This window comes from Etheostoma spectabile, unplaced genomic scaffold (assembly GCF_008692095.1).
Source record: "Etheostoma spectabile isolate EspeVRDwgs_2016 unplaced genomic scaffold, UIUC_Espe_1.0 scaffold00001583, whole genome shotgun sequence".
Lineage (NCBI taxonomy): Eukaryota > Metazoa > Chordata > Actinopteri > Perciformes > Percidae > Etheostoma > Etheostoma spectabile.
In genome coordinates, this window is record NW_022602775.1 from 20,109 (window position 1) to 35,206 (window position 15,098).

The 15,098-nt window shown below is 39.8% G+C and overlaps 1 long non-coding RNA gene across 1 annotated transcript; it reads right to left on the reverse strand.

Moving 5' to 3' along the window:
• Positions 1-11,194: 11,194 nt before the first annotated feature.
• Positions 11,195-14,205, reverse strand: LOC116675161 (uncharacterized). The gene is made up of 3 exons (XR_004328301.1): positions 14,109-14,205; positions 13,478-13,483; positions 11,195-11,205 (listed from the first exon to the last, which is right to left on the reverse strand). It is a non-coding gene; the product is annotated as an uncharacterized LOC116675161 (long non-coding RNA).
• Positions 14,206-15,098: the final 893 nt, after the last annotated feature.

The following is a 15,098-nucleotide window of genomic DNA, read 5'->3' on the forward strand; positions in this document are numbered from 1 at the left end:
AGTTTCTCTAAGCTTAAGGTTTCACTGTGCCTTCCTGTATGTTTAACATTGAAACGTGTAAATTATAAATATATCCATCCATTCGGCCCAGTTTAATATGCAACTCAATTTTATACAATACCAATTATGCAGTAGGGGGTCCCTGCTCTGGCTCTCTTTCAGCTACGGGATCTTGGCCTAAAAACAAACAAACCATAACATAGTCTCAGTCAGTCTTGGTTATATCCCATTGTAAATCCTAGTCTAGCATTTTACAAACGGCATTTTGCAGCTGACAAACAATATTGCTGCAAACATTGGCCACAACAGTAAGGCAAGGCAAGGCAGCTTTATTTGTATAGCACATTTCAGCAACAAGGCAATTCAAAGTGCTTTACACAAAATCAGTTAAACAGATAAAACACAAGTAAAAACAGTTAAAAATCACAAGCATTAAAAACCGGTAAAACACATGAATAGACAGTTAAAAACAAAGAGAAACATAAAACACAAGAATAAAATTTACAGTGCAGCATAAGAAATTTAAAGAAATGATTAGTCATTTAAAGAAAGGCAGCATCAAATAGAAAGGTCTTCAGCCTTGATTTAAAAGAACTGAGAGTAGCAGCGGATCTACAGGTTTCTGGGAGTTTATTCCAGATATGAGGAGCATAGAAACTGAAAGCTGCTTCACCCTGTTTAGTTCTGACTCTGGGGACAGAAAGCAGACCTGTCCCAGATGACCTGAGAGGTCTGGGTGGTTCATAGTGTAGTAGCAGATCAGCAATATATTTTGGACCTAAACCGTTAAGTGATTTATAAACTAGCAAGAGTACTTTGAAATCAATTCTTTGAGACACAGGAAGCCAGTGTAAAGACTTCAGAACTGGAGTGATGTGATCCAGTCTCTTGGTCTTAGTGAGGACTCGAGCAGCAGCGTTCTGAATCAGCTGCAGCTGTCTGATTGATTTTTTAGGGAGACCTGTAAAGACCCCGTTACAGTAGTCAAGTCTACTGAAGATAAAGGCATGGACAAGTTTTTCCAAATCCTGTTGACACATAAGTCCTTTAACCCTTGATATATTCTTAAGGTGATAGTAGGCTGACTTTGTAATTGTCTTAATGTGGCTGTTAAAGTTCAGGTCTGAGTCCATGACTACACCAAGATTTCTGGCTTTGTCTGTTGTTTTTAACATTGTTGTTTGAAGCTGAGCGCAGACTTTTAATCGTTCCTCTCTTGCTCCAAAAACAACCACCTCAGTTTTTCCTTCATTTAATTTCAGAAAGTTCTGGCACATCCAGCCGTTAATTTGTTCGATGCACTTAGTCAGTTTTGTATTGGACTATAGTCCCTGGCGATAAGGTTATGTAAATTTGTGTGTCGTCCGCATAACTATGGTAACTTATTTTGTTTTTCTCCATAATCTGAGCCAGTGGAAGCATGTAGATGTTAAACAGAAGAGGCCCCAGAATGGAGCCTTGCGGAACTCCGCACGTCATATTTGTACGCTCAGATGCATAATTACCTATAGACACAAAGTAATCCCTATTCTTTAGGTAGGATTCAAACCAGTTTAGTACTGAGCCAGAAAGGCCAACGCAGTTTTCCAATCGGTCTAGTAGTATGTCGTGGTCGACCGTGTCAAATGCAGCACTGAGATCAAGTAATACTAAGATTGAAATTTTGCCATTATCTGTGTTAAGGTGGATGTCATTAAAGACTTTGACAAGAGCCGTTTCAGTGCTGTGGTGTGGTCGGAAACCCGACTGAAAGGTATCAAAACTGTTGCTTAGTGACAAGAAATGGTTGAGTTGTTGAAAGACTACTTTTTCAATGATTTACTTAAAAACGGAAGGTTTGATATTGGCCTATAGTTGCTCATTAGTGACTTGTCTAGGTTGTTCTTTTTTAAGAGTGGCTTGATTACTGCAGTTTTCAGGGCCTGTGGAAAGATTCCTGAAAGAAGAGATGTGTTCACAATCTGTAGAAGATCAGAAGTCAAACAATTGGAAACATTTTTGAAAAGTCCCGTTGGTAGAACATCAAGGCAACAGGTCGAGGTTTTCAGATGTTGAATAATGTCCTCCAGGTTTGTATGGTTGATCGTGTGAAATTCTGTCATATTGGAACTATTTTTGCTTGAACACTGTGACAAACATATCCTGAACTTGATATGGAGGCACTGACTGTTTGTCTAATCTTTTGAATTTTGTCTTTGAAGAAGGAGGCAAAGTCATTGCAGGCCTTGGTAGATAAAAGTTCAGATGCTACTGGTACTGGAGGGTTTGTTAACCTATCAACAGTAGCAAACAAAGCACGTGAATTATTATTGTTTCTAGAGATAATATCAGAGAAAAAGGACCTTCTTGCATTCCTCAGTTCCAAATTATAAATGCGAAGTCTCTCTTTATAGGAGTTATAATGGACCAGGAGATTTGTTTTTCGCCACCTTCGTTCAGCTTTCCTACACTCTCTTTTTTCTGTTCTCACCAGTAGGACATTTCTCCATGGAGATCTTTTCTTACCAGAGACAACTTTGACCTTAGTGGGAGCAATGGCATCAATAACATTTGTAATTTTACAGTTGAAATTATCTACAAGCTCAGTGACTGAGAGCCCAGAGAGGGCTGGTGTGGAGGGGAAAAGCTGTATAAATGTGTCACTGGTGTTTTCAGTGATATACCGTTTTCTGATTATCTTTGTTTGGACACTTTTGGGCACAGAGATAGTGCCGTTAAAGAAAACACAGGAATGATCTGAGAGAGCAACGTCAGTCACCACAACCTTGGAAATGTTCAGACCTTTGGAGACAATCAAGTCCAGAGTGTGCCCCTTATTGTGGGTGGGCTCCGTCACATGCTGAGTCAGTCCATAGTTCTCAAAAACACAACACAGCTCTTTGTCCCCCTGTCCTGGGGGCTGTCAACATGAATGTTAAAATCACCCGCAATGATTACACAATCAAAGTTAATGCAGATAATAGACAGCAATTCAGTGAAGTCATCAATGAAGGTTGCAGAATATTTAGGTGGCCTGTAGATATTTAGAAACATCGCTTGAGGGGAAGATCTTAATTGAAGAGCAACATATTCAAAAGAAAAAAATTTCCATAACATATTTGCGTACAGTGGAATGAGTCATTAAACAAAATGGCGACTCCACCTCCTTTCTTATTCACTCTATTCTCACTCATAAACTGAAGTTAGGGGGAGCTGACTCGATGAGAACAGCAGCGCTGTTATTATGGTCTAACCAGGTTTCAGTTAAAAACATAAATCTAGATTGTGCTTAGTAATAAAATCATTGATTAAAAATGATTTTCCTGCCAAAGACCTGACGTTTAGTAAGGCTAGTGTGAGTGTGTTTTCATTTTTTGGGACAGGCTGTAGCTGACGAGGAATGGATGCTAAATTTGCTAAGTTTGCAGTTAAGTGCTTATTCACCATTCTTTTCCTATTACCTATCACAACAGAAATTGAGGAAGAATTGAATCCACAGGGCCCGGGCTTGTCTTGAAAAGAGTCATTAGTATCACTAGTCCTGCAGCCAAGGCCCGGCACATATCAGATAGTGCTTGCCAGATTTTGCACACAAGCGTCCTTATCAGTCTGGGGGGAAGGAGTTTTCTGACATCCTGGTAGTGGTGCTTGGCGTTTTACTTTTGCCCGGGTTGAGCCATGGGGGTAGGAAGGGGTGCATAATTGATGGGTGAAATAAGGGAAAGGGTGTGTGGAGACATCAGTAGAGACAGCGATGAATCCTCAGAAGGTTCGGGGTTGGGAAGGTTTGAGGGGTGCTGGACGGGTGAAGAGGGGAGTGGAGGTTTCGTGTCTCTGCTCTCTGGTCTCCCATGGTCAAATCTTTGCACAGGCGGGGGCTGTGCTGGATCACTGCCGCACTTTGTTGTGTCTTCCTTTTGTTTTGTGACCTTGGCAGAGGGAGCAGATGTGTAGCGCAGAAAGTAAAGCAGATTAGAGGTGAACAGCTTTACTCCTGGCTTGTTAAGGGAAAGTCTATCTGCTTTAAAAAGATGTCTGCGCTCCCAGAAAATGTTTTAAATTGTCAATGAACTGCAGAGAGTGGACGGTACATTCAGTTGAAAGCCATTTGTTTAGTCCCAACAGTCGGCTGAATCTCTCATCTCCTCTTCTGACTGACGGTATAGGACCACTGATAAACACATTTGCGCTTAGGGGGGTGACTGTGTCAAGCAGTTCCCTAAAGTCCAGTTTCAGCAATTCAGACTGTTGCTTTACAACATCATTTGACCCTATATGCAGAATAATGTTCTTCACAGTTGGGTGTGCTGCCACGATATCTGGGATTTTTTGGGTCAAGTCAGACACCATGTCTTTGGGAAAACATAGTATTTTGGTGTTTTTACTGTTTTTTAAATCTTTTACAGCAGAGTCACCCACAATCAGGGTTTGAGGCCCAGTTGTTAGCTTTTTACTTTTTGAATTGCTCTCAGTCCTTACCCTGCTGTGTGGTGATGAGACGCAGTCCCGGTCATCAGATGACTGCCCAGCGTCCTGCAGCAGAGGAGCAAATCTGTTATCCAGTTGCACACCAGGTTGTTGGGGGGGCATTTTGTTGCTTATTTTCCCTTTTGCAGCTGTCCACGGCTGTGTCCTACTAGGTACAGGGGTTGAAGAGGCGCTCTGCCCAGATGATAGTGCAGGCCAGCCGGTCATATCACAAACCTCAGGGCGCTGTGCCCGGCCCGTTAGTCGTCCTCCCATTTCCCAGGAAAATGATTTACTCTTAGGCTTCGCACCAGACGAGTTCCAGGGAGGACCGCCACTTGTTGATTTATTACCAGTTCCACCCTCCTGTTTCTTTGTAGTCTTGTTGGTGCTAATTAGCCGTGTGTTAGCATACTTCTGTCCATTGTTATGGGTCCATGGTAAAGTGGTGTCATTTCCACAAGATCCGTTAACTTCCACGTTCACTTCTAGAAGGTGAACCTTGGTTTCCAGAAGTGCAATCTTCTGAAGGAGTTTGTAGTAGTCTTCTACGGAGAAAGGAGGCATCTTGCTGCTAATTAGCTTAGCAACAATCACTGTAGGACAGGCTTGAGCTATTGGTAGGCCACGCTCACGCAGAAAATTTTAAAATATGGCAATAGCCTACTATGTCTACAAAAAATGTATAGTCCAGTGTTTTTGAAGTGTCCAAGAGCCGCTGCTCATAGTTTCTCAGAGGAAAAGCACGATTATCAGCAAAAATATGCAAGCAGAAGCAGGAGCAAGCAGCAAAGCGTCTGCACTGTAAGAAGCAGGAAGTGATCAGTATTGACAGTATTGAATAAGAATGACGTATTAACCCTGAGAACAGATGACAATCTGGCTTTTAGATCATTTCTACTCTGGAATTTTCTGACCAAAGTCTTTAAAATAATATCTTTCCTACTCTGTTATGACTCCTCTGAAAATGCAGTAAAGGGGACCTTGGGGATTTATTTCTGCCTTGAGTCCTGTCAATCGGTAGTCTTTGAAGAAAAATATACAAAATGTTCAGTGTTTAAAAACTTTTTGGGGTTTTTGAGTGTTTAGGATCAAAGCCTAAATTAGCTTTGGATTTTGGATTTTCTATTATCTCACAAATGATATAACATTGCCTGACCCAAACAGATAGCATCAATGTTCATAGAGGATTAACTTTTGATCTTATGTGTTTTAAATCAAGAATCTTTTACATTCATATTCAGTCAGGAAGTGTTTACTCATTGACTGGTGTTCACTTTGGAAACATTTTTTTTTAAATGATCAATACCTCAGCTGCTCAGTAGATGGAGCAAGTTTGTTCTCACAATGTTTAAACTGACTGTAAGATCAATAATAAGTGTTAGGCCCTCAGAGCTCTGGGTGCATTGTCGCTCTCTTCGCAGTCATCACTGCCGTATGTGAAGCTACTGGTTGTAATAACACAGAGTACTTTAATCTCTAACAGGAGTGAATTTCAACATTACCCCACTAATGGAAAATCGGAGTTACCGGACACACTTGTTCACCTAAGGAAACACTGTTATATTGGATGAGGTTATTTTTGACACCAGTGTCATGTAACCAACTAGCTTGAAGAGCTTGTACAGTTTGGCATTTGTAATACAGAACACATGTTTTGCTGTTCATTTCCCTGAAATGACTATTAGAGCAGGTCATGGAAAGCTGACCTGAGCTGAGCTGAAGGGTGTGTGTTTGTTGATGTTTCAGTGTGTGTGTGTGTGTGTGTGTGTGTGTGTGTGTGTGTGTGTGTGTGTGTGTGTGTGTGTGTGTGTGTGTGTGTGTGTGTGTGTGTGCGTGCGCGCGCGCGGGGGTGGTAGCCTCAAGTTGTTTGGATTTTTGCTGTTTCTATGATGTGGTCATTAGCTTAGCCTGGATGTTGGGAATAACACATGATTGTGAAAGTTAAAATACTGTGTGTAGCTTTAATACTTGCTCCTATTAAGTTCTAGCTTTAAGTAGGAACTTAATAGGTCTCTTTAATCTAGTTTTTTTCAGCTTTCCAAAAGTTAAATAATGTCCATCAAAAAAAAGAAAATCACAACAAATTATTAGGAATAAATACATTCAGAATATAGATCTGTTTAAAGCAGAGGAAATAATTGTTGCTGTTCAGCTGTGCCCTTACATTCAACATGTGTTCCATATTTTTCATGTAAGTAACAAACATAGTAAGGATTACAAAGCTACTTCCTTATTACAGTGTTTCTAAACAAACAGCCATTTAACGTAATTCTTTTTGACTATGGTATATGTGAAGTTAATGAAAACAATCTGTGCTACACATTTAATATATCTGAACCACGGGCAATAACTAAACAGAAGCACCAATATAACTCTAACAGATACGTGTGAATAGAACAAGCAGACGTTGCAAATAATTAGAAATAGCATTAAAAAGAAAAGGAAAAAGTAGAACATTACTTTCTTGGAAAAACAGCAGGACTGCACACCAAACTGGAAGCTAGTCATTCATTAAGGTTTCATAAAGCTTCACAAACCCCTTGTAAGACATGTAAATACACCGAGAGGCAGACCGGAGGCCTTTTCCACTTTTCTATTAAACACAAAGTATTAGTGGAAATGAATGCTTAAGGCTGAGAGATGGCTACAAGTACCATCTCCCCTACTGATTTACACAGTCAGGATGTCAGGAGAAATGGGGACTCACTGTGCTCCACTCACTAATGAGCACAACACTGCTGCTTATTAGTAAGTATAAGCAATGGAGCTCCGAGCATGACCATTACAGTATTACCAAATTAAACCTTTCACAAAACAATTGTTAAAGTTATAGTCCTATGAAACATTCCACTGTGTTCTATGTTCTGTCTGAGGTCTAATGCCCATATATGTATATACAGTATATGTTATTTGTAAAATCAGTCATGTTTGACCCCATAGTATTTATTCACAGCATCACAAACTTCAAAGCTGTACTGACTGGTATTTTTTACATGAGCAATCGGTCAAATGACGATGTGTAATGAAAAGTGGTGGTTACAAACCCACAGAGAATTATCACTCAAATCTGAAGTGGAACTCTTTGAACTCTTTGGGGGCATATTAGCTAGAGTTGGCACAGTATTGAATTTTTCCTTACCGCACAAATTAGTGAAGCCAATCAAAGTTGCGGTAACAGCCATAACAAAATAAGCATTTTTGACATGCATCACTCATGTTTTTATCAAATGTTTTATGTATGAAGCGGTGATAAGTTTGACTCTATGGTTGCGGCAGGCCTGAGGTTAGCGCCTTTCAACGCATTGTTTTGGTTTTGCAGCAATTTACTGTTTTGGTTCAACCTCTGCTGTCATTAGCATTGTATCCAGATGCAGGGATCTGTTTTCGGCAAAAAAAAAACTTGTCCAGTACCAAACAGCACAGAGACAAACTAAGGGACTAGCTGGTAAACATTAAGCATTTAGCTATTAAGGAGCCATGCATTTCCTTCTGGAATAAGTGGAAACCAAAAAAACGGTGATCAATGTCTCGCTTTTCCTATTAATGACTTCCAAGTTATGCCAAGTTACAATTTGAACATGTCAAAGTTATTTCCACCCAAGAAGTTTGATTCAATTTCTGAGACAAATTTCTTTGACACTGCACAAATGACTGTCACTTAAAAAGCCTGGCAAGTTTTTTTTTGTTCATCTGGAACCAAACTAGTAATGAGCATGAGTAATGCCCCAGCTTCAGACTGTCTCTAACTAAGTGTGAGTAATACTATGATGTGGTGACTGAGAACTAATGCTAAAATTGTAGTGGAGGATGTGGAGAGTCTGTCAAGACTTCGTCTGCAAGGTCAAAATCATGGCTCCGTACAAAATAGTGAGTCCACCTGGGTTTGCATCATTGAGTTTGTCAGAGGTTTTACTTCATTGCCAGACGTAAAATGTCTGCGCCAAGTTGTGTTCTTTGAAAGTAAAAGTGAGCTTTAAGTACTTGTAAGACTTACTGTCCCATTAAGGAACAATCACAGGTCAAAGTCCTTCAACAGCCCTTTGTCCCCTCTCTGTGTGCTTGTGCGGGCCTGAGACCTGCCTCCTTATTAACTCACACCGGCCGACGGTCGCCTAATGCCAAAAATGCTAATCCGCCTGCACACAGCGGTGACTTGTGTTTGAATGTAAAGATGTTTGCAACATGTTTTAAACCCATTAATAATAGAATTGCGCTAGCACACACTTTGTCAACACAGCACTTGAGTGTGGGGACAAATTTATGAAACTGAAGTATATTTTCCAGATGACATATTAAGTTTCTCGCTTCATATGGTTGCAGTGCCAATAAACGTGATAATCAGCATACATATGCAGCACGTTCTTACCCAGATCATTACCTCTATGCCTTGCTGGAAAAAACGTGTGCACAGATGAACAAGACGTGATATTTACTTGTCCCCATGGCAGCAGTGAAATATACAATGAACATTTTTTTTAAAAGTAGGCCAGTGAAAAAAAAATAAAAATAAAACTTAAGTCCAGAATAATGCAGACATGGCACATAAACGTTCATTTGAAGTGATATGACTGTTATAAACCTGGGAGGTTATTGATGATACATGTGCACTGATTTTCACCTTTGCTTTGTGTATGTGTGTGTTTGTGTGTGTGTGTTGCAATATTGCATCTGTTTTGATACGCCTTCTTCCCAAGGGAGAAATGCGGATCTTTGTTTTGGTAGAAGCTGATAGATGTTTCAGAGTGTGCATGAGCTCATGGAGATATGCATTACCAACATGAAATACTGTTTCAATGAAGCACTACCCTCAAAGCAATCACCTCTTGCAGTGGGGCAATAAAAAAACAAGCACAGTGTGTGGTATACTTCTTGACATCATTTTTTCAGCCAGCTTGACGATATTTCCTGCACACGTAAGGGAACAGCTTGCCAAGAACATCAATGACTTTTGGACCAGTGTTTACCTTTTACAGCCCTGTAGAGGACTTCATATGGCACATGTCTGTGGAATATGTAGCCAATGATATCATCACTAACTGTTGTCGGGACAATCAAGCTCTGCCAACCACCCACAGTGCTCACTCGTCCTAATAAATGCCTTCAGGAAATGCAGGAAGACACCAGCCTGATGATATCTGGATAACACTTTCATGTGTTCTAAACATGTTGGCTACAACGTACCTGTTGTGTGAGTAGATGCGTCTGCTACATTTCTAATGTGAGCCAGACACTGACTTCATCGCCACAGCGCTTACCACAGTAGTTCCATCCATCCTGCCTCCCGATCCTCCAGCCAAGCCCTACTTCCTGCCATTACTCCCTGGTGCTGCATATGAGGGGGGGGGGGGGGGGGGGACTTGTATCAAATCCTACCATTTTGTAGCTACGGATGGAAAGAGGTAAAAGGACTACCACATGCTGAAAAAGAGAGAGCCTGCACAGTTCTTTGGTTGCATTCCATAAAAAGTCTTAAAGCTACTGTTTTGGGTTCGATTCTGCGGTTAATATCATTCCCATCAGCCCAGGCACAACTGCAGATGCCGGATTTGCTTGTTCCTCACACACATTTCTTCCAGGAAAAATTACTTTCCAGGCTCAAATGAATAAAAACTATGATATAATCTTTAAAAAGTCAATCATAGCATACTGGAAGCAGTAGGTAAATGCAAATACTGAACTATGAACCCAGCATGCATAATTCATTATTAAACTGCAAACTGAGAAATACATTAAATAGATGAAATATGAAATACATGATGCTAAATAGAACTAAAGCAGTTAAAGCTTCTAGATTCAAGATTCAAGATATTTATTTGTCATATGCACAGATTTTACACCATGCTATGAAATTCTTAAGTTGCAACATTTCCCACAATATAAAAATGTACACAACATACACACAATATTTTTAAAAGATTTAAGTATAAAATTGCATGCAGCAGCAAGACGTTAAAAGCATTATAAAAAGCATATGCATTGAACAATTGCAAACATTCACAGTGTAATGCAAACAGTGATTCGATTGCGAGTAGAAATTGTCAGAAGACTGAGTCATTCAACAGCCTGATAATCAATAATTGGTTCATTCAACAGCCTGCAGCTGTTTTCAGCAAAAAGGGTCTTAAAAAAACCTCCTGTATGCTACCTGCTCATTATCCAGACTGCACACACAGTAGAGAATTTAGTATCTAAAGAACCAGATGTATCCTATAGGAGGTGGTAGAGAACAACAAAGAGCTCAATAGAAAGAGAATATTCAATCTATTCAGAAACACACACTCAAATTCTATTGAATCAGCAAATCTGCAACTTTGCCCTCCACGACCATGCTGAACATTTGACTGAGCATGCAAGTTTGCTGCCCCTTCAGGATAGTGTATGTCTGCTCCATTAGTGAGGCCAAAGCCTCCAATTTTCCAGACACACAGTGTTCTCTAATAACTCTGCTAAGATTTACTGCACTGTTGGACAGGTAATTGTCAATCCTGCTCCAGTGATTACTCTCAGACACAACCCATGCTGTGTAGGATTGGTGGTAACCAATTTCATTTCTCATGCCGAAGCTAGAGTGCCTTAGGCTATCCAAAAAAACAACCAATGTGGCAAATAGTGACATTACTACACCATAAGTTAAAATAAAATTAGGTTGCGTCTGTATATCATTTCCCCCCTATCAAAACTATTAAGTGGTTTCTGTGTTGCAGAAATGTAATATCTAAGAATTAAGAATATAAATCAAGGAAAGGTTTGAAAATACTATACAAATATATGATGGATTCTTATATACAATAGACCATGTGTGTAGAGCAGGGACACGGTGGTGGAAGCCATGCACGAAACTTAAAAACAGGGACACCAAACCACACTTGTGTTTCCTGTTTTCAACCAGATGCCCCGCTAGCCCCTGTCTGTAATCACACGGTTGTAAAAGGACTTTTTAAAGTTCAAGTTGTTCGTTGAGTGTTTTTCTACAGCTGTTCTCTAATCTGCAGACGTTTACATGACTTGTGTTCCTCAACTTCAAGATACACTTTAATACACAAATACCTTTAGTACAATCAAAGCCAGCAAGTCGCAACTGGCAACACTCATGACACTTCATTCACATGCCTGGAATGGGATGAGATGGAAATATCATGGTCATAAATAGTTTTGCAACACAGAGGTAAAGGGAAAGCCAAAAACAGCCCTGCAAGTGTGTTGATCCTCCCACGCAGCGGCTATGGAGTAACTGTGAGGTCAGGACATTGAATGACCTGTTGCGTAATGATTTGACTCTGTAGAGGAAAAAAAATCAACTCTCACCAATGGATTGCTACATTTTAGACAATTTCAACAACACTTTTAAATCATTTATGGCAGGTTTTCTTATTTCCAAAAGAAAGAACTGATAAAACATCTTGCAGTAATTGTAGCTGATCTAAGAACTCTTCAAGAACTCTACTTAAGCAGCAACAGTTGTAGCGGTAACTGATTTCCTGCCTCTGATAAGAAGTCAGACACTACACAGATCAAACAAATCTGAGAAGTGAACATAGAGTTAATTGCAGGGTGACATCACTGTATACACCCCCCCCTTGCAAACATAGGATTACCTCACAAGAAAAGAATGGGTCTTTACAATTAAACTGAAATACTCCAATAAAGACATGTCCTGCCACTTCTAAGAGTCAGTCAGTCAGTGTGCAGTATAATTTTTTAGCAGAAGACATTTGGTTTCCTAAAAGACACCATCCCACGCTATGAGCACTGTTTGTCTTGGCAGAACCTTCATTTTATCGCCAGTCCAACATTTTCTGCTTTGGCTCCATTTGACAGTTTATGAGTGTCTAGCATGTATTGGATCAGAGTTTTTCTTCCTGGAACTGAGTGCGCTGGTGGCTGACTTCCAGAGAGACGTGACCTCCAGCAGTGTGGCCCCAGGAAATGGGGTGGTACTGGAGGGGGCCGACAACCATCCATCACAGCCAGTGCCCCGGGACACACGGTGGAGCATGACTACAGTGTGCGCTCTGGCTTTCCTCCCAGCACTGACCATTTCATGCATCTTGAAATCCAATTCACACTTATATTTAGCTTGTCCTCTCCACATTTTACAACAGGGACAGGGCCATCAAAATGCCCCCGACTTTAGTATGAGACATTAAAGTGTGTTTGTGAAATACTACAGTCTATAGCAGCACACTGTAACTGCCTTGCTATTTCTTTGTTCTTCGTAATATCACGTACTGGCACACTTAGTGACCCCAGAGATGAACCAACTAAAAAAAGAATGGATAAAAGAATGATAGATGAAAGTCAGCTGTCAGTAATAAATCAAGACAAGTGGGTAATGATGTTGGAATTTTATACTTTAAAGAACTAGTTAATATAGCTTGTGCCTAGAACCTTTCATCAACTATCATATGTCAAGGTCAGCTCACCAGTTGTAAGCACCAGAACATCTATTAAAAACAGAGAAGCTCTATGTTGGACAATGTTGTGTTTGCATGCTTTTTTTTCAGCCAAACACAAAGCATTTATCTTCTTACGCATATAGAAAGACTTTGCACAATCCCAGTATAACCACCAATTTTCTCGTGGATCAAACACTGAAGTGACTCACAACTCAACAATAATGGAACATTTGGCATGACTAGTGTTTGATCTACCAGACTGTTCATGTCTACTGATAAAATCTAATATTTGGTTCAGCAGCATTCTTCCAAAACAGCAACAGAAACAAGCTGCAGTGTATGTTTAGGGCATACAGTTGATTACTGAGGGCAATATAGTGGTAGGTTTAGGACAGGGCTATCGGCCAAGCTGCTCCCTTTGTTTTGGCCCGCCATTGCATTTGACATGCTTGTGCTTATTCTCCTCTTAGTATTTTTAAACTGCCGTAGAATTCTAAGTGTTACCAAAATGTAAAGCACAGTGCTGTTAAACTTCCCTATTAATTTACATCCCTAAGTTTTATCCACAAAGAATTTCAAGAATTACGGTATTCTTCATATGAATAACTTGGGCATCTCTGGTTTAGGGAAACATAAAGCTCTAGCACTAGCTAAGCATTAGCACATTGAGACTCTGTAAGCTTCATTTAGCCACCTGGCAGACACAGGCTGGAAGGAAAATGTAACGCCCTAAACTCAAAACCACCTCCTCCTTTGTAATAATACAAACTACTTTACCAGGTTGGGTATAAACACTGTTATAAGAAAATTATAAGAAAATCAGTCAGGCATCCTCTTCTTCTCCTTGCTGGGTATACTCTACAATTCACCTTTAAGATATGATGATCACCTATGATCACAACTCACCACTCCAACAGCACTAAGGAGTACTTTACAGAGCACAACAGAATGCTGATTCATGAACATGCTTTTCCTTTTTAACTTACTTACTATTGGTGAATATATTGTTTCAGAAAAACTGTGAAGAATAACAAATGGTCTCATCAGAGTTATATTTAACTAATAACAACTCTAAGATTGGCTAGAAAATCCATCTATTGATGCCTTGTGGGGACTTACTGGATATATACTTGACGTCATAGAAAAAAAAACAATTCTGAAAATACATCCAAACCTGAAAACATTTATGCAAACGACTTGCAAGTGGCTTAGCTAAAAATGACTGAATTAGGAAGTCTTGACAAATTTCTGTCCAAAACGTACAAAATAATGCCTGTCACAATTTCCTAATGCCAAATGTGACATCTTCAAATGTCTTGTTTTGTCTGACCAACAGTCCAAAACCTAAAGATATTCAATTTACAATCGCACACACAAGATTACAGTTTTCTCGACTGCTAAGACACATTTCTTGAAACCCTCATCCATTTTCTCAAAACCAAATTCTTAAAATATATTCACAAAACACCTGACTCTGCTGGCAAAATCAAACATACTTTCAGATCATACACACAGCCAGTCAATAAAACACTGCAGAGCATTCATTGGACATGGCTGTGTAATGAAGGTTCATGCTGTGTCCAGGGCATGTAGTTACAGAAAGAAATGGTTATTTTATACAGTAAACACATTTTGCATGAAAACAAAAAGTATATCAACTTGTACAGTGAATATGTTGTTCACTCAAGTAGGGCAAGTACTACATTATTGATGTCTGTTATTACTGTAGGCACTTGTAGAACAATGCAGTAATCCAACTGTAAAAGGCCAAAGAAAAAGAAAACTAAATGAAAAGCATATGCCATTACACTAAAAATATTCTGAAACCGCAACATCAGACCTTGTGCCACCTGTACACTCTGAACTGGTTCATATTCTCAACAATTGGTATGATCACCTCAGTCAAAATGTGTGAACAATTTTGAATTATTGTGCAACATGACATGACTTTGTGTAAACATACCCGCCAACTTTCTTAAGCCAAGTGGCGTGATATCTGTACGCATTTTGAGCTATCTGCGTGTATATACAGGGGGTGTAAACATACGCCACTTGCCTTGTTATCACAAGAAGAAAGCAACACATGAGTTTAGGAAACGTGACACGCAGGTTGGGTTTAGGAAATGAAGAACAAGGTTGGCTTTAATAAAAAAAAAACAACAACTGACGGTTGAGTTTAGGGAACGTGAAATGCGGGACATGATCCCCAGTCTCCTGTGTGAAAGTCCTGTGTTTTACCCATCTACCACCCCG